Genomic DNA, 27,319 nt, shown 5'->3' with positions numbered 1-27,319 from the left:
TTGATTCCTTCTTTTTATTAGCTTAATTCTTTTCCTTTGACCTCATATTTCTCCTTTCCCCCTCTTTTTACGACTAAATATATATTAAAGGAACAGTTGCCATTCCTGTGTCCTTATGCATCTGGGGTGCAACTGCAACCCATAAAAATGTTAAGAACTGGCACCCTTGTAAGTTTTATACCACTTTCTCAAAAGAGATAAAATCCTTGGGGAAGGAACTTGCTCAACAGTGGTAAAAGTTGAGTAGAAAATGGCTTTCTATAAAAATAAAGCACTAAAAAATGAGATGAGTAAAGCAGTTTTAAGAGTAACTTTAAGCAGAGAGGATTTCAGATACCCTTTTGATAGTAAACACTCCCAAGCCGGTGGTTATTGCCTTCAGGATGAATGTGCTGTAACTCCTAGAAGTGCCAAGATTATCCTCTTTCACTTCCTAGATTCCAACCCCCCCCCCAGTCCTGTAACAAGTTTATTTGGTGTCACCAAGGTCTCAAGGATGTTCCAATTCAGTAGTGCAAACCTTTACAATCCGTTCAAACTCTCCGCTATGTTGGCAGTGAAAATGAGTCACCACCATAATTCTCCAGTTTCTTGGGGAGATCAGACTGCTTTCCTTCTTCTGCATGTGTCATTTTCTTATCAATGGAACAGACTAGATCAATCAGCCCTCCATTCCCAAAATATCATTGGCAGAACTGAAATAGCAGCTATGGGCTTATACACGCTTACTTTCCTCTGCTCTTTCCAGACACAGTCCACAATTTAAAGCTTTGTATCTGAACACCCCTCTTCTTTTGCTCCAGAACTTTCTCCATGAAAATGCATTCTTTAAAGATCAATTGGAGCAAATATCAATCTGCGGAAAACCCAAATTGGTATATGCTCGGATTCAGCTTTAAAGAGTGAGGGTTTGCGGGGAAAGATCCAGGTCAAAAACAAAACAAAAACCCAACAATGATGCTCAGACATGGAGTATTAAAGTGCAGATCTCTGGCTGGAAAGAGTGGAGCAAAAGGTAAGTTTGGGTAAGCCCTTAGTGAGTGACTGTACTCAGACAGCTCCTCAAGGGCAGCCACCACATGGATTCAGTCTTAAGCTACCTCTCTACCTTCCTCTTGTCTGTAGTCTGTAGTCTGTAGTCTGTAGTCATGCTCTGCTCTTATTCTTCAGCTGGAATCACTTTATGACCCTTTGCCTTGCAGCTGGCTCAGATAGTCCTTACCATCTTTCTCATCTAGATTCCAACTGGAATTTCTTACATGCATATGAGCCTATATTTGTTTTATTTTATTTTTTGAAGGAAAAAAGAACTACAATGGCACAACAGAAAACAGCAAGAAAATTTCTTTGAGTGTTTTCTAAGTCTCTTCAGTCCAATGTTCCTGGTGTGTAAGAAAACACTTTGAACATGTTTGGCTAACTGAACCTTTCAGAACACAAGAAAGACCTTTCTTACATCTAATAGCTGTTGCCCTGAAGATGAACTCTTTTGAGTTGGAAACGCACTGGGAATCTTGAACTGAACAAACCCTTGCATGCACACACAGAAGCCTTTTGCTATCTCCCAAGTTTTTTCATCTGAACTACTTACTTGGTTTTCTCTCAACTTGCATCTTGATCTGTCTGGTTTTACACTAGTGCTCACAGGACAGGCTACAGGTGATTCTTTCATAGATTGCCTGTGGGGTGGTGGTAGGAGGTCAATCTACATCAGCACCCTGATGTATATGAGGGTAAGAAGACTTTAACCATAGCCTCCCACTGTAGCCCCAACATATAGGCTACAGGACTGTCTTTCCTACTAGGGAGAGTGAGGAAGCTACCGCAGGCCTTAGATTTAGACTATCATGAAAAGCCAGCAAATTGTTGTTATATCATTTATTGTTTTGTTTTTTCTGCCAGGTAGGGAGAATGGTGCTTGTGAGGTTTTCTGCTACGCACCTTAACCTGGGGGTTCGGAAGGAATGTTTTGACGCTTTGAGGTATCCACGCCCTCCAGTGCCTGCAATTTGCATTGGGGGGGGGGGAACTACCATTAGAGCAAGTGGGAGCTTTCCTTCAATGCCAATCGCAGGCATGATGTGGGGAGCAGTCAGAGGACAGTACCCCACCCAGTGCCAATAAAGAAAAAGCTTGCAAATGGTTGATAATTATCACAGCTGGCTTGACCCTTTAACACAAGAATTTATAGATCAGGAAACTGTTTTTGGATTAATACACTTAGTTGCAGTAATGGTTATGTTATGTTGGAATGCTTCTATATCAGTTTCATAATGATGTTTCTGAGTATTTGATTTAAATTGTGTTTGTGTTTTTTTAAAAAAATGTGTTTGTCTTAATACAATTTCCACCTATTTGTATTTTTTCGACATAAAATGTATCCAAAAATTAATTAGAGATGAAAAAGAACACAATCAAATGGTAAAGCAAAGGCCAATGTACTTCTTTCATCCCTTTGCAGGGCTAGTCTCATTCTAAGCATCATCTTGGCAAGTGTTTGGTTATTCTCAGCAAAATTTAATCAATTTCCAGGTGATACATTACAATGTATCATTACAAGCTTCAAAAAACTATTGAAGTGATGTTTGTTCATTGTGAAAACCTATGGCCTTTTCTGCAGTTGTCTTCCCACTTTCCTTTCTACCTCACCCCCCAAGATCTCTCCCCCCGCCCCGTGAGTTAGTATCACAAGTGCTGCTTCCTGGGGCCATTTCACATGACACAATAATAAGCCCTGGTTTGCAACTGAAATCCTAGTCCAGTGCTTATAAGTGGCTTCAGTGAACATGCAAGGAGGTGGGAATGCACTGGTTCTGCCCTCCCCCATGATAAGTGCCCTCCATGAGTTGAGGAGGGGAAGCTTCTGGTACAAATGGAATACAATACATATTTAAGACCCTGTTTTTCCAACATTCTCTGTGAATCCCTGCTTCAGACAGTCACACTCCAATTCATAGTAGATGACTAGAACAGCAACTGGCGACGAGCTAATGTGCACATGCCTACTCTCCCCACATTGTGAGTTCAATTTTTTTAAACAAATATTTTTGTTAAAGTTTTTTAAACAAATGTTAACATATTCAAGAAACTCAAATTACATTTTACATACTCAGTATACCCCCCATGACTTCTCCCAACTTCCCTTTCTGGTTTAGAGTGTATTATTTTTGTTGTGCATATAGTTTTGTATCCCTTCTATGATAAAATAAACTTATTTCTTAATCTGTACTTAGTCTCTTAGTCCTTATTTGTATTTACTATTTGTATTTGTCGGTTGTAAGTGTATTACTCAAATCCTGCAAGTGAGTTCATTTCAATGTATTGTTTCTGTATATATATCTTAAAAGGTTCCCAATTCTTTTTGAAGTCATTATTGTCTTTATCTTTAAGTCTCTCAGTTAGCTTTGCCATTTCCGTGTATTCCATTAACTTTTCTTGTCATTGTTCTTTCATTGTTCTTTCATCGCTTTTCCATCTTTGAGCTAATAGCATTCTCGCTGCTGTTGTCACATACATAAATAAATTATTGTCTTTTGGTATATCTTGACCTATAATACCTAATAAAAGAGCTTCTGGATTCTTAACAAAGGTTATCTTAAACATTTTTTTCATTTCATTATAAATTATGTCCCAATAATTTTTAATTAGTTTGCAATTCCACCACATATGATAAAAAGTACCCTCCTTTTCTTTACATTTCCAACACTTATTAGAGCTCATTTTGTACATTTTTGCCATTTTCACTGGTGTAACATACCATTTATACATCATTTTAATATAATTCTCTTTCAACAGTATACAGTGTGTGAATTTCAAATTGCTCTTCCACAGCTTTTCCCATTCATCCAAATGTATGTTATATTCTTGGTCTTATGCCCATTTAATCATGACTGATTACACCTCTTCATCTTTTGTCTCCCATTCTAATAATAAGCTGTAAGTTTTCTTTAACAGTTTATTATTCTCTTCTATTATTTATTTCTGAAATCTAGAAAGAGTATAACTAAATCCTTTCTTATTATCTTCCTTAAAAATCTCATTTAATTGTCGATGTTGCAGCCAATCACTATCCTCATCCTTGATTTCTTCATACTCTTTTTATTTTAATTTTAATTTTCCTTCTCTATATGTCTGCCATTTTGCCTCCATATTTATTTTCTTGATTGACATCACCTCTGTAGGAGCCACCCACCAAGGGTGTTCCCCCCCCCCTCTAACCACATTGTGAGTTCATTTAAGTCACATATGAACGCCTTAATACGGCTTGAGTAAATGGTCAACAGGGAGAATTATGCCACATGTTTTCAAACACCTTTGTCTCAAACATGGCCTCAAATGTATGTAATGATAATCTGAAGGGCCATTTAGATCAGGAATAGCCATTTTGGGTGGGAGACAATCTGGAGTGAAGAAACAGCTGGGGGAGAGATTGTTGACCCTTTCCACAGCTTATCACACACCACACACCTCTAGACTTTGTCCATGAATAATTTAATTCTCTGCTACAGCAAGGAATAAGTCTCTGAATAAACGCTAATGAGTAAGTCACAAGTACCAAAATAGTGACTCACTCTTTATGCTCGTACAAAGCTGGCGACAAACTCATGCATGAGAAGAGCCACTTCTGTTTCATGGAAATCACACTGCTGACTAACTTGGCCCACCTACAATGGAAAATAGAACAATTTTGCACATAGCAATTATGTTCTCAGTGCAGTCTCTGACAAGAGATAGTAGTTTCAAAGGAAATTCTAAACCACAAAGAGTACAGCATACTCTCTTACTGCTCTATCCTGCCTACCTTAACTTTTGATCTCATGTAAATGCGGCTTTAAATGGGTACTCAGCTGTTCCAGTTAGAAAGTACTTCTTGGACTGCTTTTAGGCCACACCAGAGCAGATGTGCATGGGACAAACAGGTAGAAGATTATGTAAAATAAGCATTACTTGCTGAAATTGAGCAGGTAAGAGCCATGTTTCTATTGTTTAGAGAATTGTTTAGAGTTTAGCAAAGGAGAGGAGGAAGAGAAAGAGGAAGATTTACTAATAGAGTGTATGTAACAGATAAAATCAGTTAAGATGAACTATAAAATCAGAAAACCTATGTAAAATGCTTGCTGATTTATATATATATATAAAACAAAGTCCTCACCAGATGCCTGAAGTTCAACAGGGATGGGACATGTCTGATCTCAGCTGGGAGGGAGTTCCACAGAATTGGGTCCACAATACTTAACGCACAGCTCCTGCTAGATATGAGGCATATGCCTGTGCAATGGGGGACCACTAACAGTGACTCCCCTGAAGACCTCAGCGATTGAGCAGGGACATAAGGGATTAGGTCTGTGTTGTATCCCAGACCCATGTTGTTAAGGGCCTTGTGAATTAATACGTGGAAATGAGCCTGGTAGCATATGAGCAGCCAGTGATCATCCCACCCTAGCTGTGCTTAGTAATTATTTTGTTTTTGTTTTGGCACCATTAGTTTTTCCATAGCCAAGAGGCACACTTTGTAACGTGCATTAAAATGCACATCTCATTGAAAACAATGCAGTGGAGAGAGCAAGCAGCAACCATGTTCAGATGAACATTCCAACAGACATATAGATGACAGCATCTGATTTATGCCCCAAGACAGTTTTACATGTCTAGAAGCCTGCGTCCGAATATCTATCTTTTGAGCCGGTTTGGGGCAGCTATCCAGGACAATCTGATGCCAAAGCCCAGCCATCCTATATGCCACCTAATCATACCAGCTTGTGTTAAGTAAAAGCAGCTTAATCATAATCTTAATCCCAGGAATGATTTATGTTTGCCCAATTATGGCTAAGCATATAACGGTTAAAAGTCCCTTGCAAGAGCAAGAGCTTGCATTTGCAAGTCATTTTTCCGTATGACTGATGAGTCTTTTCAGTTTGCCTCCTTAGTTGTGGAATTGCCAGCAGCAATTAGAGGTGGTGAAAAGGATCTCTGTGCATTGGAAAGCTTTGCCTGCTACCTTGCTTGAGTATCAACCTATACAGGCCAATTGAAAAACTGGCAATTCTTGGTTTGGAGTCGCCCCCGCCCCAGTCACTTAGAAACAGGGCTGGTTCTACTATCCAGCATAGTGAAGCAAATGGCTTCAGTGGAACCAGGGGGTAGGGAGAAATAGATAGGGACAGGGATTTGGTCTCTGAATGGTGCAGCAAAGCTTTTAGAAGCCTTGTTCCACTGCAGACAACAAAATCTTCGAAGCCAGCATGGCCAGAAAATAAAGTCTTTGCTTGCAATGGGAATGATGCCATTTCACAAACATCCCTCCCCACAAGGGCAATTCTAAAACTTCTCGAACAACCTTCAAATAATTATAACACACACTTCTGAATTGCACAAAGGATTCCAGCTGCACAACTCCATTTATCTTTTGGATTTGTGCATTTTAATTCTCCAGTGTCATTTATGAAATGCAGCAGACTGAAGCTAGACCACCTCCTCTCCCTGCTCCACTCTTGCATGTAATATAGATGTGTCCCGTCTTCTTGGGAAGCATTGCATTATATACAGCATAATTACATAGTACAGAAAGAGCAAAGGAATACGGAGAAATGGTAATTCCTCTCATGACATCCCTTTCGCCGCAAGATAGCAACAAAAGTTCCAGTAACCCTTACAGACTAGGAAAGAATTGTGAAGGTAGACTGCTGGAGGCAACAGATCATATTGCATTGTTGTTGTTGTTGTTTATTAGACTTGTTAGCCATTGCTACCCAAAGCCCTCCAAGCAACTTAAATGCATTAAAAAATGTAGACATAAATGCATTCTACCATTTAAAAGATCATACAAAACACCTACCATTCATTAGTGTGTCTGTGTATACAAAATACACACATGAACACAAACATACACAATCACCCCACAGGAATCTCTGGCAGTACGCAACATCCATTAAAATAAGGACCACACATTCCAAAAGCCTGTTACGCTTGTAATGTAACTAGTTTCTTTTTTAAAAAAAATGATACATTCTTGAAAGTATCTTAGTTTTGGGATCTAACAGTTCTGTTTCCAATTTTGATTTTTCCACCCGGAAACCAATTTTCTTGTCCAAATTGTAAGCCTCCCTTATTTGATAGTAATGAAGCTAATCTCGCACTTTGTCTTTTAGTTTCCCAAAGCTCTGCAGTTTCAATTTATCCCCTTCTTGTTCCAAGATCTCCCAATATCTCGGCCATTTGGCCTCCATATTGAGCTTTTTCTGAGCCTTCGCTTCCATCGGTGATAACCACCTTGGGGTTTTATTTTCAAGTAGATCTTTATATCTTATCCAGACATTGAACAATGCTTTCCTGACAATATGGTTTTTAAATGCTTTATGCGCTTTGACCTTATCATACCACAAATATGCATGCCACCCAAATACATTATTGAAACCTTCTAAATCCAAAATGTCTGTGTTCTCAAGAAGCAGCCATTCTTTCAGCCAGCAAAATGCAGCTGATTCATAATAAAGTTTAAGGTCCGGCAGGGCAAATCCACCTCTTTCTTTTGCATCGGTTAATATTTTAAATTTTATTCTGGGCTTCTTGCCCTGCCAGACAAATCTAGAAATATCTCTCTGCCACTTCTTGAAACAGTCCATTTTGTCCAAAATTTGCAATGATTGAAACAAAAACAACATTCTTGGCAATACATTCATTTTTATAGCAGCAATACGACCTAGCAAGGTAATGTAACTAGTTTCATCAGCGTTAAAGAAGACAGTTCAAGTTCTTGTGGTTGATAGATCTGTGATTGTCTTAAATGACATTTAAGGATTTTAGCAATTTTCAGTACTATCATGCCCCACTATTAACCTCCGTCAGGACAAGTATTATCACTAGATCAACAGGTCCAGGGATGTCAACTTGAATAAAATATTAGGGGGAGGCAAGTATGCCCTACCCCACATAATCAATCCCCTATGTACCCCCTAAATCTGTTCTAGGGGGTCCCCTAATCCTCTGGAGCAGATTGTGGGTGGGTGGGGTGCACGCATAGGGGGAGGAGAGGGAATAAAGTTCCATTGCACAAATGTAAATCCTTGTGCTGATAGGATACATTAGTTGTATACCGCCCAAAATTTTTGACCTCTGCACCGTATTGTAAATATGCAAGATCAGAAGTCCACTTCTGTATTATAGGCAGATGTATGGTATACAGCTGTGCATGCAGACATGCAAGCTTTGTAAAATAGAATCCCCAGTGTGTGACTAAAGCCATAGCAGCCCAATTAGATTTTGCGAAATCATTGTAAAAGGCATGTTTATAATGGATGTCAGCAGGTGTCATCCCAAATCATTATGCTGCCTGAGAGGGACAAGATGATGACCATTCTTTGTCCAATGCACAAATGCTGAATGTACTGGCAACTGAATCTTACTTCCACACATGAGGTGGCAGGGCAGGAGAAGCAGCCCAGGAGAGACCATGTGGCAACAGGGCAGAATAGTGGGGAACTCAAGAGGAACAGCTGCTGCTTCCCCTTAGCCAGGCCAGACTTTATGAAGGCCGTTATTATGAAACCTTCAGGGCACCGATACACATCATCATCTAAAGAATGGCCCCAGAAGACTATTATGTTCAGAGTCTAAAATTATTCAACTGTACCAATGTATCTATGCTTTCTGGCCCTGTGCATGGTGGTTCTGACTGCAGCAACATGTCCATCTGGGTTTCAAATCTTGGGAAACCTCTGGGGATTATAACTAAGGGGTGATCTCACAACAAGGTGCAGAAGGTTTTTGTTTGTTTGCTATTGTTGCTTTATGTCAAGAGGACATGCTGAAGAAACAGGTGGATTCAGAAACATTTGCTTTCAGGGGGCATAGGAATGTATTCACATGTTGATAAATTTAAGGTTGGTTTTTCAAAGTAAGCCTGTGGCGTTTCTGTAGGTCATTTGATCATTCCTCTATTTTTAATCCATTGTTCATAAAAAATATGCTACAAGCGTCAAGATGCCTCACCTCTACTTCCTCCTTTATCAAGCAGTTTTACTTTAAGAAAAGATCAGGCTGCTCCACATTTTTTTAGATTGGAGTTTTCAAATGAATTCAAGGTACCTGCATTCCTAGACCTTAGCTCCTTTTAAAAGATTGGGCTGTTCTTCAATTATCCAGGTTGGTGTTTTCAAATGACTTCATGCCATCCACATTCCTAAGCCTCAGCTCCCAGACTTCACAGTATTGCCATTGACATTAATGCCAAGATGCTGTAGTGGATACAGCAGGGATGGGAAACATGCATAAAGCCCTTCAGATGTTGTTGTACTTCAGCCTCAGCCAACATGACCAGTGATCATGGATGACAGTAGCAGTACTGCATCATCTTCTGAAGGTCCACACATTCTTCATCCCTAGGAGAAAGGAAGAATCAGCCATGATCCACTCAGCCACATTCTGCCCAATTGCGGAATAAGAATAAAAATAACAGGGTTATTGTGAGGATAATGTGGTGCAGGTCCCAAAAAATGTGATTAATTTTTAGCTCCCCCCCCCTCATGCCCCTTTAGTGATCTAAAACAAAAATGATCCAAACAGTCACAAAACATATATCGAATGATCATTTATATTAAGCCAAAAGTCAAACAATGAGCACTCCAACTTCCCTCTTTTTTCTTCATGGGAATAATGCTTGCCAAAATGCTTGCCAAAATCTTCACCATGTGAAATTTTATTTATAACAATTGTGTATTTATATGTGCTAGCCTTCTGCTCGACGTAGGCTTCCATGGTACATAAAAAATAAGTTAAAATTAAAACACAATAAATGTAAGCAATGCTTATAAGAGGAGATGCTAAAATGCCCTACCAAAGCATGAGAAATGCAAACAGCAAATGAATTCAACAATAAAAACACAACAGAAATTAGAAAGAAGACCCTACCCTATCTACAACCAGTATCAGGTTTCAACGAGAGAAGCATTTCCATCCATTATCTTCTAATGTGTCCAGCTGTCACTGACACACCCCTCCTGTTCCCATTAGAGGAGTTAGAGAAAGATGATGCTACCCAGTCTATGAATTCCCCACTAACCATAGTTAAATAGGAAAGGTGACAACACTGCTTTAGTCCCAAACCTGAAGCAATGACCTCAAAGGGATTAATCCTTTGGAGGTGGCCTGCCAGTTCTAGGCAAATGAGAAATGGCAATTGAGAAGTGTGCTTCTACCAGGATGCTTCTAATAGCACTGGATTATCCCATCTCTAGTTCATAGGCATTAGGATTGAGGACAGGAAATGATGATATAAAATGGGCTCCCCCTGACCTTAGAAGTTGCTATTGCTATTCTTTAACAAGTCTGCATCAGCCATGGAGGGAATAGTTCCCTTTCCTAGAAGTGGACTACTTAGAAACTAAGGTCAAGTAGCGCTGGATATTTGCAGTCTTCTGGGTTCTCTTTGTCCAGATAGCTGGACAGTCTGAAGCTCCCTGCTCTTCCTGGTACCAGTGGCCCTGGTGATTGATGAAAGGGAGATGAAATTATGTAAAATGTCATTACAAATTAAACTGATGTGAACATGCCCAAAGTGGCACAAGAATGCCGTCATTTCCGCTGGAAGTTGTGTAGATAGCTAATTCTGCCCCAAAGATTCAGCAGATCTCTGGCGATTAGGATATGACATATTTAGTAAGCTTCCCTAAGCTTCTCCTTTTAAACACTGCCTCTGCTAACATAATTTCACTATTGAGAACGTTCAAGTCTGCTTTATATGCTTTTTTTTTTAAGGTAATGTTCATAGATTGCATGTTGGAAACTTAATTTATACAATTTTTTTGCTATACTTACCTTGGATTTTATTTTATTATTACTCTTAAATTAAAGAACAAGAACTTGTCACTAATCTGTTTTGAATAAATTGTATACATCCTGGTATTAAAGGTACTGCAGGGGATCAAAATACCATTCCCATATTGAACATATCAGAGGAGGAAAAAAATGTCACTTTTTCTTTTGAAACCTACAAACCTAGAGAAAAATCAAACAAAATAGTTGTTAGGTCTTTGATCTCTTTCCATGCTTAGAATCACAGGAGAATGGTCCTTTCGTTTTGTCTTGAAATTATTCACCCACTGTAACTTCAAGGCAAAGGAATGCTCAAGAGTTTCCATAACTTATCATGGCTACCTAATTAGAAAAAATAACCTCTCTTGCACAAGATTTTTAGATGATGCCTCTAACATTACAAAGAGGCAACATCATAGCCTGCAATCCTTGCTATTGACTTTTGCCAGACCTAATGTTGCTATAGAGCAGCTAGCTCCATCGTTTGTGTGTATGTGGTGTGTGAAGCTCAGATGAAATCTGCTAAATAATGATTTACTGTGCTTTCAGCATATGCCTGTGTTATTGAAACAAATTGAAGAAGCAGAGACATGTAATTTATTTGTTGGAGCCAACTGAGTAAATAGGGAAGTGTCTCAATCGAATGAGTGATGCTTAGGTGTAACTAGCATTGTATTTAAAAATCTAATATTTACCCCCTTGTGACACCTCCTTACCTCAAATACATGATTAAAGATCATACTAAGTGTCTTCTCCCATTTACTAGGACAGGAATAAATAATATTGCTTACCATATCAGGATCTTATGTTTGTTTTTTAATTAAAAATTAAAATGGTCGGCCTGCAGCATTACTATTAATGTTGTATTTTTTTGTCTACCTCTCCTTCCAGAGAACTGGTCTTGTGCCTCAAGAAAAGGGAACAGTGATGGAAGGAGAGAGGCAATGTTAGGTAGGAAAGAGAGAGGGGGCGCAGCGAGGATTCACCCCACCCTCATTGTTCATGCCCCCATTCTTGAATTTTGATATAAAGCTCTCCTGTTTACATGCCTCCCAGAAAATTCAAGATTTTTAAAAAACAATTAAAAAATTGTAAGTAGTGTAAATATTCACCAGGTGAACTTTTTCTTTCCATTACTCATTCCAAAGCATCTGTTGGAGCATATTGCCATTAACTGCTGGTTTGTTTGCTTCCTTCCTCATACTTATATCCCACCCTTCTTCCTAATGAGAGCACGGAGTGGCTTACAATGCAGTATAACAAATTGTACAATAAAAAATAGCAGCATTAACTCAACATCATAGCAACATATAGAAAGTAGTAGTGTCAGCAAGAAGGTTAGTTACATTCCATTTCACCTTTTGCTTAAATGAAGCCAATGTGTAGGTCAACCAAATTCTTTGGGAATCCCAGAATCAGCCCTCCCCCCAGAACACCCTGCCTCATGCTGTCACCCACCCAGCTAAAGCTAAGGTTAAATTAAGAAGTAGGGCATCCCCAGCAGATCTTAAAATACAGACATAAAATACACACACACACACACACACACACACACACACACATATATGAGAAAAGAAGGGGGGCCTTCTTAGGGAGGGAATTCTTCAAAGACCTTTCTTGTAGCCATCAGCTTTGCAGAATAAAGGCACACATTTGTTATCATTTCATTATACTGTTCATTTTCATTATAAAACATTTTGGTACTCATTTGTTAAAACCATATTTCTTTCACTATTCATTCATTAGTCGTGCACCTATCATTATTTCCATTGTATGTTTTCTTACCTTAACTCTTTTTTTTGGGGGGGCACCATTTTGAGCGGCAGGGGAACTGATACTACTGGGCATTCCTATTGGCTACCATCTTACATTCCCAGAATGTTCCTAGACATTGCATTCTTCCTGGGCATGAGTGAAAGGGAAACAGTGGCTTCACCCACCGAAAAGGGGAACTCGGATTAGTGTGCATCCTTTTTGTGCCTCAAATGGCCCCCAAACGATACAACATTCTTGGAAAATTAAATGGCTGCCAATATCAGCCCCATTGCTGCCACCAGGGAGTACCAGGTTAGACCTCCCATTCCAAAATGGGTATGAACAGGCATGAAATGTGAGCAATGGATGCTTTCATTACTCATGGCATTCTCTTCAGAATAAATGAAAATGGAACCCAGTGCCCCCATCCAGTTAATATTTTCTAACATTGCAAAATGAAGGCACACTTCTAAGGCAGAAGGCAGCTGCTTTTGAATATATTAATACATAGGGCAGTTTATGTGGGCAAAAGCTCTCCTTTTACATTCTGCCTAGCACTCAGCAAATGTTAGTTCTAAATACATGTGGTGGGGCAGCTGTAGCAGAAGCCATTTTTATGATTTTCATGACACAGAAAGGTACCTCACGGTTTCATTTGGTGGCCTTCATTCCTTTCTGACAGCTTCTTTAAACCTTATGAATTTTCTTGACATCCTCCAGCTTCCTTGCTCTCTTCCCTCACTATATCAGTTAATGCCCAAAAGATTGCTCAGCCACGATCAACCATGAGCCTCAACATGTTGACTACTGCCAGTCAAACTTCTAAGCCAGTCATATAACAAAAGGTTAGCCAAATACAGTGCATTTTGCTGGAAGAATGAGCAAACAGGCTGCTGATCACGACAGCTTTGTATATTAGCCTCCTACTGTGAACCAGGGAGGCAAGATTATATTAAATGAATATGTAATCCCAAGCATTATATACAGATTAAAAGTGACTTTAGCTTGGATGTCAGAACGATGATGGATGGAAGTTCCTTGCATATGCATTTCCCAAGTAAACTCTATTAAAACAGCAATCCTTTGTGGAATTGAATCTGCTAGTTTTGAAAGAGACAAAATCAATAATTCTGGCAAACCTGACAAATTTTCTTGCCTCCCCCCACACCCTGACTTTGGTAGGCTGGTAATGGGTCTGCAAAAGTCTGACTTGAAAAAACATGCTAGTCTCTGTTGAGGTAATCAATTAAAGCTGCAATCCTTCACTCTCCTGGGAGTAAGCCCTACTGAGCATACTGGGTCTTACATCTGACTAAGATGAGAGGGCTACCTATGGCTACTAGCCGTGATGACTATACTCTTCCTACACAGGAATGCTTCTGAATACCAGTTGCTAGAAACCTCAGGAGAGGAGATGGCGCTTGTGCTCAAATCCTGCTTGTGGGTTTCCCATAGGCATCTAGCTGAGAACAGGATGCTGGACTAAATGGGCTATTGGTCTGACCAGCAAACTCTTCATATGTTCTTATGAGTAAACATGCTTAAGCTTTCACTGCAAATATATTGTCCTTTGCTAAGAGAAAGCCACTTCTGCCCTGCAGAGGAGGTGGGATTGTGGGCGTCACAGCCCCACCACGCGTGCAGTGGCTGGAATCCCCGGGGCCAGCCAATCTGCCGGCTCTGGGGGCGTGGCCTATTTAACGCAGGTGCGGCTGGAGATCTCCCTCTTTTCCCGCCTATCAGCTGTTCCTGTTTCCCACCCTCCTGCCCTTTAAGGTTTTCGTTCCTTGACCTTGCTATGGACCTTGGTTGGTCGCCGTTGAGGGGCCTGGTAGGAATTTTTCCCCTTGGCAAATTGGCACCGGCCACTTAGTTTTAGCCTACCTCATAGCAAATCATCACAACTTTCTTGGTATTGGTGGTTAGGCATTGGTATTGTTTTGTAGATGGAAGAGGGGAGGAAGCGCCATCACGTGCCCCGCATATTGAAGGGTAGTCCAATAAAGGATTCCGGGGGGTGTGGCCCTGTCTGAAGCCTATGGAGGTGAGGGCCTAAGGCACGCCCCGAGCAGTGACCCCGGGGGAGTTCCTAGTTGATGTGCATCAGCAGGACTCCCCCTACTGGTGGTTAACCCTTCCCGGACTTCAAACAGACGGGCTGAAGCCGTATATAGTCGGTTAGGACCAATGCCTAAGCCAATACCACTCATCACCTGTAACCAATAAAGTTGTGGCCTTATTTAGCCCATTAACCTTAATAATTGTGTCATGTGTCTTTATTTCCACTGGGGGGGATGGGAACTCACCACACAATGCATGGGGTACAGGTATTATATTGGTATGTTTGGTTTGTTTTGCTTTCCATTTCCCCATCTGAAAAGCTTGTGGCCAGGAAACCATTGTTTCTTAAAAAAAATAATTGACTCATAAATTACGCTAAAATAAAACTGTGCAAACTTAAATGCATACTAAACAGAGTGATCCTGTCGTGTCCAAGAGATACCCTGCTGGATGGGAGAGATTTTTCCTCCAACCCCAAGGAGGCTCCCACTGTTTATCAATAAAAGCAATTGGGAGCACAGAAAGTTACTGTAATGAACACCAGGCTTTCTGCCCTAATAATTGCTAGAGCTGGCCATGCTCTTGTATCTCATGTGCTTTGTGAAAAGGGAGCTAGGACTCATATGGAGCCAGAACTCCCAATGGCTTTTGGTGATATATAGTGGGAGCATACCTGGGTTTGGAAGACAATCTATTCCACCCAACAGGATAACTCATAGAGCAGGGTGGAGAGAAACTTAAGAAAATTCCAGCGCAGCTTCCTTCAGTAGCAAGTATTGTTGCAATGATTGTACTGTTTTCCCAAGGTAGACATCATTATCATTGTCATAATCATAATCATAAATTATATTTATAGCCCACCTTTCCCCCGTCACCTGATGTGTACAAGTCAGAACGCTGGTTTGCCTGTTTTTTGTTTGTTTGTTGTTTGCCTTAATGGAATCTGGAAAGTTCAGGCAAGCAAAGCAAGACAAGATCAAGTAGTGGAAGTTCAAATCCAGCTTTTAGTAAGGCAAAGCAAAATAATGTTCTGATTTGAACATACTCAGGTGGCAGCATTTTGGACAATTCTGAGTGAGCAACTTGCCCTGTAAATGCTAGAGAGAAACTGAGGTGGTTTGTTTTTTTTAAAGTAATTTATTTCAGCCTATCCTTTCCACAACTCTACCGCCTGAGGATAAGTGCTTACTTGTCTTTCTTGGGCTTCGCACCTGGCATGCGGGGGCCATGCAATTCCTCCTGAGTTAGGCTGAGTAAGGATCCTGGATTCAGCTCTGCAGGCTCCCGCCCTCCAGCCTCAGCATCAGGAGACTGGTCCAATTCCCCAAGCTCAGGCCAGCTTCACCTTTGACATCAAGGCCTGCATTATGACAAGCAGTGGTCAAGTTCCAGTAGCTAAGTGCTATGCTTCTCCATCTGAAAGCAAAATGAACTCTGGCTGCATACATACCATACATTTAAAGCACATTGCTTCCCTCAAAGAACCCTAGGAACTGTAGCTTACCCCTCACAGAGCTACAGTTCCCAGTGTCCTTAACAAATGACAGTTCTCAGGATTCTTGGTGGGGAGGTTGCATACTTTAAATGTATGGTGTGTACACAGCCTCTATCTGGCTCCTTGGCGAATTGCTGCTAGTGCAGAGGTAGGCAATGTGGCACCTTTCAGATGTTTCGGACCACAATCCCCATCAGCCCCAGGCAGCATGGCCAATGGTCAAGGATGATGTGAGCTGTAGTCCACAGTCACCACAATGGCTATGTCTGTGCTGGACAATACTGGGCTGACAGTTAAGGACAGCTTGATGTGTTCATTTGTGTGTAATATGGAATTCAGCCCTTGTATGTACAGAGCTGAAAATGCTCAAATGATGCCATCTGACTGTTTCCCTCCAGCAAAAAAAGAGAGATTTGCTTAGGTAGTACCACAGAATCAGCTTGGTTTCCAATAGATGTATGACAAGAGAGAATATGAGATTATGGCAAGTTTGATATATGAGAAGTGTTCTGTTTGAAATTAGGATGCTACTCTGAAAATAAAGAGGGAAATAGTGGTGCTGAAGCAAAGGAGTTGGAAAAATAAATTGAATGGCCATTAGAAATCATTTTTCACATCTTACTTACAAAGCTGAAATAATTAGCCCTCTGTGGGTTATCTGTCCCTTATAGTTTGGGTTATTTATTTATTTATTTATTTTTAACAGATGACAGGTAATTTGACAGCTCGTGTAGGAAGGTGTAATTTTTTTTCTCCCCTGACACATTCAAACTGCTAGTTATCTGCAAAGAAACACACAAAGGACCTATTTTTATACACTTGGCTCAGAAGCTCTCCATAATAAGAGTTCTTGTTTTGTACTCCTGTGAGGGATTGGTCTGAAGGGGAAACATGCTGCAAAGTCTGTGAGTCCACAGGAGGACATTTGGCAAAGCTTGTCCATCAGATTCATAACCCGGTGAGTCACCCAGGCCTAAGAAACCACTTTAGCTCTAGTGGTCCAAAGGGAATCACCAAAACAGAGAACCTAAAGCATGGTAAGTGGGGAGTGCTTTGAAGATTGCTTATCTGTTTGTTTTTTTTAAAAGAAGTGGTACATGACGCCACCTGCCCAGTTCACCCAGGAGTGTTCTAGTGTTCTCAGTACCCAGTACCAGAGGCTACCACCTTCCCAGACCCTCCAAGTGTCCCTATTTTCTAGGGACAGTCCTGGATTTACAGAAGCCATCCCAGTTGATCCCAGAATGTCTCCCTTTCTTTAGAACATTCCTGTTTTCATTGGAGAAATGTTGGAGGGTGTGGAGTTATGTGACCCCCAAACCAAGGAGATAAGTAACTATGCAACCTTTATAAGACATCTGAAGGCAGCCCTGTACACTTTTATTATGTTTTCATATATGTTGGAAGCCACCTACAGTGGCTGGGGTAACCCAGTCCGATGGCTGGTGGTGGAGGAAATCATCATCATCATTGAATAGGACGTCCCTACTTTAACTGGAGAAATGTTGAAGGGCAAGCCTCCCGTTGATCCACCCAGAGCCAAATGTGTATCATTGCTTCAGGAAAATTACATGGCCAGTACAGTGCCAGTGGGTGAGGTGGTTCTCAGGCCACCACAACATTGTGACAGATGTTGGAGGACCCTTCCCACTGTTTCCTTTAGGTGCTAGGAAGTAGCAGTTGAGGTGAGTACTGTAGGGTGGCCGAGCTGGTACCCTCTTGTGTTGGTGGACTACAGCTCCCTTCAGGGATGATGGGAATTGTAGTCCAACAACAACTAGAGGGGACCAAGTTGGATGCCGGCCTGTGTAAGTGGTTGAGGATTGGACAGTTACTTTGGAATGAGCACAGGCTATTCATGTCTTCTCTCTCCTCTATCTCACTTCTATGGTAGCTATGACATAGGACAGAAGTTGGAAGCCAGCGTCTGCAGAAGGTCACTTCAGTGGCGTAGCGTAGGTTGTCAGCACCCGGGGCAAGGCAAGTAATTTGCGCCCCCTAACTTGTGGATTTGCGCCCCCTAACCCGTGGATTTGCGCCCCCTAACCCTAACCCCCAGATGTTGCGCCTGGTGCGGCCGGCCCCCCTGCACCCCCCACGCTACGCCACTGGGTCACTTTGACCTCTTGCTCTGAAGGCATGGACAGCTAGTATGCAAGCTGGTTCAGTGACTCTACGTTGCCATGAATATAAAATATGATAACTAAATGTGGCCTGAACAACTTGGAGAAAGCATGTGGTACAAATGTATGTGCATTTTGTTTAAAAGACATCCATTCAGGTCCATTGTTTCCTCCTCCCCATTCTTCCCATTCCAGAACTGACCTCACTCATTGAATGGATGAAGTACAAGCAGGACAAAGGGTCACAAAGGAGGCACCTGTTGTGGTATATAAAACTGAATCGACCCTTTGGGCTCCCATAATATTTTTCTCTAGAGATGCAGCAACTCAAACATAGTTCAAACAAGAGACCTCAAAGGTCAGTAAGTCCAACTCCTGTTGACCGCATAACCTGATTCCTCATATAAGCTTTCACATCACTTAATGGACTTCTAACAAGTTGTGACATTTAGCTTAATTAAATTAGAACGGGAGCCATTAAAGCCATGAACACATTTAAGGATGTAGACCTATTGAAATTCATGGACCTAAATTAGTCATCGCTATTAATTTCAATGGGTCTACTCTGAGTAGGACCAGCACTGGATAGTACCTTTATGTTCCTTGGCCCCATATTGTATTTTCGCTCTTTTTGACGTGTACTTCTCTGTGCTTTTTTATTATTAAGGACTAAAAAAATAAATAATGCACCATAATTTATTAAAAAATAATCACTTAATGAGAAGGCATATCTTTTTATTACTATATGCCTCAAAATGGGGAATAGCTGGAAGTACTGCCAAAGTGCAAATCACTATTATGTATGTTCCCGCTGCCAGTTTTGGAAGCTTTTCCATTATGAATGAGCTAAGTAGCAATTACTGGAGGAATTACGAGGGAGCAGCTTTTTAAAAATTAAGAGCCTTGCCCTGCTCCTGTTGAAATGAATGGCCAGGCTCACTTTGACTAAATTGGCTGGACGATGCAACATATATTCATTTATGATAATGATATGTAAACATAAAGGCAATCTTTCAGCTGGAGAGTTATTGAACATGGACTGCTATTGCAACTACTTTCAGGAGCCTAATATAAAAGGAAGTGGATGTAAAAAACTACACACACATGCACACAAAGACCCTGGCATTTTTTGGTCCAATATTTGTCACCACTAACCCCCTATTAAGTATTTTATGCCTACACATATTTTCCCCCTCTTGTGTGCCTGCACATTTTCCTTTCTGTACTGTAATATCCCAAGCAGAGCTGAAAGCATTAATTGAGAATAATGAAGAACTCAAAAATTAATTATAGATTACAAAACCGGATCTTAATATGATTGTAAGCGGAGCTGTCACCCATGAAAATGCATGGTGATCATTCCATTATTGTTAAAATCTATGTAACTCATGTCACGGCAACAATTCACTGTAGGTAATTTTTCCTCAATTGCTGTGTTACTGGTTTTTTAAAAAAATAAAAAATACTATTAATTAAATATCCAAAGAAATTATCTGTATTTAGTAGCTACAGTAGTAATTTAAATGAGTTCACTATTCAAACAAAAGCACAACACTTCAATCAACTAGGCATATACTGACTTGGAAAGAAGTCCCTTTTAAATCAGTGGGCCTTATTGCCATGCCAATATGCTAAGGACTGGGGTGTAAAAGGCAAGCAACCCTGATATTAAATTAAATCAAATATGTAAGTGTGCAGTACAGTAGTGTTCATTTCTAAACAGCAATCTCCCCTTCCCTTTTCAGAGAAAAATTGGGGGAAAAAACATTTCAAAACAGTGGAGAATTTCAAAAGGAAGCCAGTATTCTAAATAACAGTAATCTAAATAACAGTGTATGACAGTCTGCTTGTGATGGGCAGGGAGAACTTACTGACTGTTAAAAATATTCCTTTCCTTGGTTTCTTTGGCAAGAAACGGGTGGAGATAAGAAAATACACTTGTGTGATGTTTTCTGTATTGGCCCCTTCTCTCCAGGAGATAATGTATTTGTGGAAACATGAACAAATGGATCGCTGTGCCAGGCTTAGTTCCTGCTGTGTACCTTAGCTGGGTGCATCATCTGGTATCACGGACTCCGAAAGACATGGTTCTTTCTTGCTGAAAAGAGGCGCATTTCACAAAAGGAGAGCCAGCTCTGCTTCATGTCAACGTGTTTCCTATTCTTTCTCCAGCTGATTTAGGGTTCAGTTTAACGTGATTGTATTCCAATGGGGGAAAGCAATGAGTTGAACAAATTGTTCCCAGCTCCTGTGTACACTGTAGACCTTGCTTAGACAAAGGTCAGCAGTTACTCTATTGAAGAAAACTGACTGATCAGCATTTAATGCGGCAAGTAAAAACAAAGGAAGCTTGGGGATTTGTGTGTCATAACTCAGCACTGGGTGAGTAAGCAACATTTGCAGTTCATAATGGCCTCAAGCTCAGTTGCTTCCCTGCCCCCCTCCAACGTTTTATGTCCCAGACACTGCAGAAGGCCTAGAACAAACCCTCAGGGTGTAGGGAAGATGGTAGTGGGTTCTTTGGGTGAGAGTTACATACCCTTCTGTGGATTTATTTTTGATTCAGATTTGTCATGGCCAATGGCTAGTACAATAAAGTTATTTGGATCTTGGAATACCCTCCTGAATTTTCCCAACGAAAATAGGGGTGTCCTCCATACCCTCCAGCATTCCTCCAGTGAAAATAGGGACGTTCTGAGGAAAAGCGGTACATTCCAGGATCAAATCAGAAACCAGGGTGGCTTCTGTAAATCCATGACTGTCCCTGGAAAATAGGGGGACATGGAGGGTCTGGAGTCAGATGCATGTTATGGGAGTTCCCTCCATCACAATTCACCAGACATACTGGGTGAAAGGGTAAATTGGAAAAAGGAAAGCTAAAATGAGGATGAATGGGAGAAATCAACAATGAGAAGTTAGGGTTCCTTTCCTTACACGCAAGCACACCGACACTCTTGGAGGAACAATAAAAATGTTATGTACTGAAGTTCTCACCCTGGACCAGATAGTTATGCAAATGAAGGATCGAAAGTTACGTTCAGTGATTGGATAGTTTTAGAAGGTTGCTACAGTAACGTTGTACTGGAGCTCTATATAAGCAGGCTGACTGAGCCCTTCAGTTCAGTTCTGTTCTGGCCTCTGAATAAACAAGAGCTGTTTGAAGAATCGCTGTGTCGTCTGATATGTTCACCCACAACTTAACAAAAAATACCTGATCCTGATACTGCGGAAGCATCCAGACAGTGTGTATTTGTCATCTTTGTCCACCTCTTCCATCCCTTTAATTGTTTGCCTTTTTTCTCTCCCCACTGTCTAGTTATTTCTTCATTGGGGTCCAGTTTATGAGAAAATAAACTTTCCCCTCCTTAATTATGTTTGATGATTTATAGATTAAGAACCAGTATTTGAAAAAGAGTTACACGAGAGCTTATATCCACAACTGCTTTCCCTTGAGTCCAGCATAACTGTTCTGGTTGCAGTATGGCAACATCCTTATGAATGTCTACGTGAGGGGAGAATTAATGTCATAGGCCAATGAATTCAGAAGTCTATGCGGTGTGCATTGAGTTGTAATCATGGGCCCAAAATAAGAGGCTAACGCCTAGCTGTCTCAATAGGAAGCAAAGAAGCTTATTTAAGTCTTGTGAAGATTAGTGAAGAATATTTTGTATTCTAGTAGACAAGTAATTATGAGGAAGTGGGGGAATGTAACCTGCCTATTACTGTCAGGCTGAGTAACAATGATGCTTAGCTTAGCTGCCAGAAAGTGGATTGCATCCAGAGAATGTTTGATCGCGTTTTGTTATCTTTTATGTCCCAGTGATGCAATTTTTACTGATTCCTGTTATTCATCCTGTGTAGAAATATATAAACAGATCAAAGATGGATTTTAAAGCAATACTGTTAAGCAGATGAGTTTATTTCCTTGTTTGTTATTTATGTTTTTTTTATATACTGCAGGAAGGGAGGGGGAAAAGAAAAGGGTGGACTAAGAAAACCATGGAGGAATTGCTCTTTTTGATCATCTTGTGTCAGTATCACACAGGAGCACCTTTCTACAGTGTTTAAGAATTCTTTGCTCATTGGTCCTTCTAGTTCTTGACTTTATGTGAATAGCTAGACAGGGAAGGTCAAATGTGGTTTCCAAGGCTGTAAAATGAGAAAGCTGCCATCACACTGCAGTTCACACAGTCACCCATAGCAACTCCAGTGTGATGACAGAACAGGCAGATGAGAAATCAAGCAGCGCAGGTGGCAGGCGGCCCAGGCGGCCCAGGGAGGCTATTTAATGGCGGTTGGGAGGTACAACATAGAGCAGTTTGGCTAACTTCTCTCTGAAGCACCTGACACTCCTTTAAAAGGGGTTGTGGGTTGAGGTGAGTGGTGAGGGAAGAGGTAAGCTGAGAGGGGAGGAAGGTTAGGTAAGCTGAGACAGAAGGTTTGGACAAGATGTAAAGGGATGGGTGAGGTGTAAAGAGAGCAGGGGTTGATCAGGCATGGGGAAGGTATGTGGGGTCAGTAAGCAGAGCAAGCATATGTGCCCCTAACACACTCAATTTGGGAATTTCACTGGGAGTGTAGGAGCCACATCCCAGTCCTTAAGAGCTTTCCCATGCTAAGAAATATGCACAGAGCTGCCCCCCCCCCATTCTGTAAAGTGAATGCACAAGCATTAAAGCACACGTGAAGATCTCAGATTGAATGACAAGGATTTGTTGTTCTCATCATAAAACTGACCCAGGTAATTGTCAAGCGCTACCTCACCAGGCCTGCTGAGCCCTGAGGCCCCATCTGTACTATACATTTATAGCAGCATCACAGCACTTTGTACAGCCATGGGTTCCCCAAAAGAATCTTGGGAACTGTAGTTTCTTAAGTGTGCTGAGGGTTGTTGGGAGACCTTCATTTCCTTTTCAGAACTGACGGATTTACTGTTAAACGATTCTGAGAATAGTTACTCTGTGAGGGCACAATTCTCAGCACTCTTAACAAACTACCGTTTCCAGGATTCTTTGGGAGAAGCCATGACTTTTCAAAGTGGTATGATGATGCTTTAAATGTATACTGCAGATGGAGCCTGAATCTTGACTGGAACCAACGAAGGACTAATCTTCTAATAATGTACAGTTGTACCTTGGAAGTCGAATGGAATCCGTTCCAGAAATCTGTTCGACTTCCAAAATGTTTGAAGCCACTGCAGCAAATCAGAAGCCTAGGAAGCCCCATCGGACATTTGGGTTCCAAAAGAACATTCGCAAACCGGAACAATCACTTCTGGGTTTGCGGCGTTCGGGAGCCAAAACGTCCGTGTTCCAGGGCATTCAGGATCCAAGGTACAACTGTATTGTTACAAAGCATGAAGACTAGCAATATATTACAAGTTTGTCTCCTATGACTGAGCACTCAGTTAACATTACAAGGCTTTTCTAGCCATGGTAGACATAAGTCGGCTGGGTATTAATAGAGATGGGCCACTGCTGACTGGATACCTGTGTAAGTCAGCTACCTGGGCTAGAAAGTAGATCTCATTCCTAACTGAAATGACTTGAGGGATGGAAATGTGTGGGTGTTTCTTTTTTTTATTCCCTGTAGCAATTTACATCTTCAAGAGAAATGTCCTCCTCTGCTCTCTTTTACAGATTTTTATCTCTAGCAATTTAAATCTCCTACAGAAATTTCCACTTCCTCTGCTCTCTTCTAGGTTGGGACTTTGGCAGTCCCCCATAGATGCATGCAAAAGTTCCCAGACACAATTTCTCGCACCTCAAGGTTGGGAAACTCTTTAATCTACAATCCTGCCTGAACAGCCTCTGCTAGTCAGTAGCTAGATGAGCCAATAGTCTGACCTGGTATAAGAAAACTTCCTGTATTCCTGTGACCCAGCGAGGAATAACTGTATGGCGCTGTAAGAAATGAAGAAGTGGGCATAATAGCACTGATCTATTGTTATGTTTTGGAAAGTGCATTGTCCATCTATTCTCTATGTGATCAAATGCCTATTGAGATATCATCACCATACTTGGCATGATGGATCCTGAGATAGAGGAGCTGGTTTTCATCAGTGTTTGGGTACCATTGGGCACCATTTTGAGTCAAGATGTTGATCCAAACTATTCCAAACTGCACTGATTTGGACACACAATTTAGCATGGTTGTTCCTGAGATTGAGGAAGACATTTTAATCTGTAATCTGGAGACTATTGGGTGCCATTTTCATAAATGATGGCAGGCCAAAATATTCCAGACTGCACTGATTGGGATGCCTCTGGAGATATCATCATCCAGTTTGACATTATAGTTCCTGATATGAAGGAACAGGCTTTGGTTTAGACACTGTCTGGTGCCATTTTGAATCATGATGAGGTACCAAACTATTCCAAACTGCACTGATTTGGACACTTCTGAAGCTATCATCATATAATTTTTTTGTATCCAGAGTATCCAGTTTCAAAGGTACTGAAACAATAATAAGCATGCCTCCTTTGAAGTAAACCACACTGTGTTCAGTGAGATATACACAAAGGAAATGTGCATAGTGGGATGGGGAACCTAGGACCTGTGCCATTGTACTACAACTATTATAATACTGTACATGACCCTTGATTATGTTGGCTGGGGTTGATGGGAGTTGGAGTCCAATGTCCTTCAGGGGGCCACAGGTTCCCCAACCCTGGTGTCTAGCACTGCAACCTAAGTCGGTTTTACAACTTCTCATTCTGTTTTGTTCGGCCTGAAGCACAAAGTGCTTCCACTACATATCCAGTTAGCTTTTCAACAAGTACCATCCACTTCATCACTGCTAGAGAAGATTAAAAGCAGGTCATTTATTTCTCACATCTATACTTTTCTCCTCCTAGCAAAGTGAAAAGGCATGCATTTGAGCACAGACATCCTCAGAACCACATTGTTGCCTTTAAAAATTGAATATTTAGAGCATTTAACAAACCTGTGAGCTATCTGATAAATTCTATTGATCGACATACCAAAATTTATTTAGCCTGCTAAACGAGAAATATATCAAATGTGCATAAAATGTGATAGGAACATAGGCAAGGAAATTGTGGTCATGCAATATTTTTTTAAAGCAACCTGTGATTTACTTCAATTTCAGTATGATTTTATTTCTTCCTTGTCAAAAAGGTCAGGCTCATTTCGGTATCTCCCAGTGGTAAATACAGTTAATGTGCTGAGGCTGCAATGCATCCAGCATGGAGGTCATTTAATGGTGACATAAATTATTTTACTAGCTTTTCCTTCAAGTGGGCTATGAATCCATGTAGTATAAATGAATATCAGAGCTGTGATGCTGTTTCATCCTGCCAAGCAGGCTGAACTTCAGTGTTTCTTCTCTCAGTTGGGATGCCGCAGAGTGACAAAGACGATAAGCACTTTTGGTGGAGACAGTGGGATATTGCTATTTTTTTCCTTCATCCTATTTTTTAAAACCGATCTTCCATACTGTGTACTGAATTCTAGTATGCAAATGGATTTTTTTTAAAAAAGTATTTACTTTCTTTTAAGCAGGAAAAAAAAGGGACGCGGGTGGCGCTGTGGGTTAAACCACAGAGCCTAGGACTTGCTGATCAGAAGATCGGCGGTTCGAATCCCCGCAACGGGGTGAGCTCCCATTGTTCGGTCCCTGCTCCTGCCAACCTAGCAGTTCGAAAGCACCCCCGGGTGCAAGTAGATAAATAGGGACCACTCCGGCGGGAAGGTAAACGGCGTTTCCGTGCACTGCTCTGGTTCGCCAGAAGCAGCTTAGTCATGCTGGCCACATGACCCGGAAGCTGTACGCTGGCTCCCTTGGCCAATAAAGCGAGATGAGCGCTGCAACCCCAGAGTCGGCCACGACTGGACCTAATGGTCAGGGGTCCCTTTACCTTTACCTTAAGCAGAAAAAAGTTTGCAATTGAATGATTATTATTTTTAAATAACACTTTATTTTAAGCAGGATAAGGTTTGCAATTTGTATGGGTGTCAAGTTTCCATTTTTTTTTTTAATAAATCTTTAGATTTTCAAACGTAACATAATCAAAAAGTAAAATATTGACATACCAAACTATCATATATTAGTGGCCTCAGTAACACGTATCACACATCTAAATTAACTTCAAGGGGGGAACTTTAAAAGAGTTTTTAAATATAGCTGTGTTAGAAACTTTTCCATATGCTACCACAAAGGCCTAATCTGAAATGGGTCACCATTTAACAAGACTTATGAAAGCTTCTTTCAGTTGAGTTGAGCTGTAAGGTCCAAGTGGCTCTGCAAGATATCATGGGTGTTTAGGGGGCGGTGGATGTTGGCCTTTGTCTTTTCTGCTGGTTTCACTTAAGTGCCCACACATAATAGAGATTTCAACTGAGTGTAGGAACAAGGGACAGAAAGGTCACCTTCTGGAGGAGTTCTTCTGAACAGTTGGTAATAAGGGTTGAGCAGTTTGGGGATAGGAGCATGACAGGCTGCTGTGCTTGAGACTAAATAGAACTCTCAAAAGTACCTTGTAGTTTGGGATGTCATGCTTGTGACAGTTATTAATAGGGATGGAAGTTGTAAGATAGCTATTTAAAAATCTACGTTCTAACCCAGGGTGACTGCTTTTAGGAGCACTGAGGCTGGATCCTGAGCGACATAATTTGTACTCTATTGGAGAAGATGTCAGTAACGAGCTTGGTTTTCTAACACACCATGTTAAATAATCTTTCTTGTATGGGCATATCAGTGCTGTTTTTGTTTACCTCCATTTAGTTTTTGGTTTTTTAGAGTGCCCCTTGCTGGGATTCTTGCTTCCTATGTTTATTGCTGTTTTATTATGATGGTGGTTTGATGCATTTTGTGGTTTTGTATTGGGTTGTTTGATATTTTATGGTGCCTTGAATTCTTAAAAAAAAAAAGCAGGATATGAGGTTTTTTTAAAGAATGGTGGCCCTAATATAGTTGGCAATCACAGAAAAATCAAAGGGTGATTCAAGCTACTTCATAGGTACCAACCAGCACCCATAGTGAGCTCCCTATTTGCTATAGATGGGTGTTGGTTGGTACCCAGGGCGCATGGATCATTTACAACGTATCTGCTTG

General features: G+C 40.9%; 1 protein-coding gene across 6 annotated transcripts in view; it reads left to right on the top strand.

Moving 5' to 3' along the window:
* The window catches only part of THSD7B (thrombospondin type 1 domain containing 7B), a 511,659-nt gene that overhangs the window by 73,617 nt on the left and 410,723 nt on the right, over positions 1 to 27,319 (top strand). For 3 of the 6 annotated variants that reach the window (XM_083581785.1, XM_083581786.1, XM_083581783.1), the window contains exons 1-2: positions 22,570 to 22,619; positions 23,945 to 24,012. The exons of 1 other annotated variant lie outside the window; for it this stretch is intronic. The gene's annotated coding sequence lies outside the window, so the exon portion shown is untranslated. Of the gene's footprint in view, positions 1 to 4,908; positions 4,965 to 22,552; positions 22,620 to 23,882; positions 24,013 to 27,319 lie in introns of those variants that run through there. 2 more of the 6 variants (XM_083581784.1, XM_083581787.1) reach the window with 2 other exon arrangements.

Source organism: Podarcis filfolensis (assembly GCF_964270895.1).
Source record: "Podarcis filfolensis genome assembly, chromosome: 1".
NCBI lineage: Eukaryota > Metazoa > Chordata > Lepidosauria > Squamata > Lacertidae > Podarcis > Podarcis filfolensis.
Note: the sequence above shows the minus strand (reverse complement) of the source record. Positions and strands in the feature narration are given on the sequence as shown.